Below are 1831 nucleotides of genomic sequence, written 5' to 3'. Positions count from 1 at the left end.
CAGAAAGGCAGATGTGGCAGTGGAAGGTGTCAAAGCAGTTTGGAGAGAAAAACAAAGTAAAGAACAACAAAAAAAAAGATTAATCGATTATTAAATTAGTCATCGATTAATTGTTGCTGCCCTAGCCAGAATCACATTACATTTTTTTTTAAATACTTCAGGTTTAAATGTATAATATGAAAATATTGAAAAAGTTTTAGTGCAGAAATCTTGTTTTCTTTAAAAATGTAACTTTTTGAAGCTTTTTTTGTGTGTGTGGAAACCAGACATTTTATAAGCTGCAGTGAGTCAACCAGAGGCACTCTCCAATAAAGTTTTCATTGATGTAGATTAAAGGTGTTTATATGAATAAAGTTTGAAATGATGAAATGGGTTTGCACCCATCAAACTCCTGGACGACTGATTGTCTCATGGCAGTTTGTCACCAAAGCCCTGATCAAACTACTGACCTCATAAAAATCCGCAGACGTAACTTTTCTTTGTGTTTAACATTATTTATTTCCCCTCCCCTGCAGGGCCCGTTCAGTGAGACTTCTGGATTTTCCTCCCTGAATAAAAAAAAAAACTCAAGTAAGTTTGTGTCTAAAACTGGGACCCAGTTGCAGTGATGATGACACTTAGCTCACTTTGATTTGCTGTGAAACGACACGAACATCTGAGCAACTTTTATTTGCTGTGAACCAGGTGACGTGTCTGCTCACTTATTCAAACTCTGGTTAATTTTAAACGTCCTCTGCTCAGGTGTTCGGCTGCAGACACACGATGGAGCGTTTGAAGGTGAGTTGAGTTTTATTTAAGTGTTCGGTTTCTGAGCTGCTGAAAATGATGAGATATCTGGAATCTCGTTCGTCTGAACTGCTGTTGAGAACTTAAAACTGCTGACATCAGCGGAGTTGATGTTTTTAGTTGTAATGTTCATCAGATCAGTTTTATCTAAACTCTGGTCTCCTTCACAGACTCCTGCCGTCGTCACGTCGCTGCTGTCCATCCAGGTAAGTTTATCAGCAAAGCTCAACTGTCCATGTTTCCTTCATGATGTCATCTGCACGAGTCTTACACCATGTGTCAGTGCCAGAACCTGAAAAGGTGAACCCACTGGTGCTGCCATGGCAGCAAGGGGACGACTGGTTGGGGTTACCAACAGTCTGAAAGGAAACTGACGCACGTCTTCCAGGTGATGGTTTAACATTTGGTTTTTTAAACTTGTCTTTTGTTTATTTTGTAGAAGTTCCTGCTTCCTGTAAAACGAGAGGAAAGGTGTGGCTGTGCAGTTCAGGTGTGTTTTTGTTCTGCAGTTAGTTTGAACTTTAATGAGCAGAAGTGATGACCACCATGATACTGCCCCAGTCTGAGTGCATGTGACTAGGCCTGTCGCGATAGTCAATAAATCAATTAATCGCACGATAACTTTTTTTGAGGTCGGTAAAAAAAAAAAGGGGCCGATAAGTTTCATTTTCCTGCTTGTTTGTTTACTTCGTGTCTCTCCCTCCGCTGCACAGGATGAGCTCCTGCAGCTGACCCCTCCCCTCCTGTTTTCTTAGTGTGGGAGGAGTCAACTCTCGCTTTAGCGTGATAGCTCGTTGCTAAACAAAACGTTTCAAAGCAGAACGCGGCTGCTGAAGTGTCGGGGCATTAAAGCCTGGATTGAGAGAGATCGAGAGAGAGAGATCAAGAGAGAGAGATCGAGAGAGAGAGATCGAGAGAGAGAGATCGAGAGAGAGAGATCGAGAGGGAGAGATCGAGAGGGAGAGATCGAGAGGGAGAGATCGAGAGGGAGAGATCGAGAGGGAGAGATCGAGAGGGAGAGATCGAGAGGGAGAGATCGAGAGGG

General features: G+C 42.6%; 1 long non-coding RNA gene across 3 annotated transcripts in view; it reads left to right on the top strand.

Annotated features, from left to right (window-relative positions):
- The window catches only part of LOC106524982 (uncharacterized), a 7493-nt gene that overhangs the window by 3170 nt on the left and 2492 nt on the right, over positions 1–1831 (top strand). For all 3 annotated transcript variants that reach the window (XR_001311055.1, XR_001311053.1, XR_001311054.1), the window contains exons 7-10: positions 516–570; positions 742–777; positions 957–992; positions 1226–1276. This is a non-coding gene — a long non-coding RNA (uncharacterized LOC106524982). The remainder of the gene's footprint in view (positions 1–515; positions 571–741; positions 778–956; positions 993–1225; positions 1277–1831) is intronic.

Source organism: Austrofundulus limnaeus, unplaced genomic scaffold (assembly GCF_001266775.1).
Source record: "Austrofundulus limnaeus strain Quisiro unplaced genomic scaffold, Austrofundulus_limnaeus-1.0 Scaffold208, whole genome shotgun sequence".
Taxonomy (NCBI): Eukaryota; Metazoa; Chordata; class Actinopteri; order Cyprinodontiformes; family Rivulidae; genus Austrofundulus; species Austrofundulus limnaeus.
The sequence above is the reverse complement of the archived record's forward strand: the minus strand, read 5'-3'. Positions and strand labels throughout refer to the sequence as shown.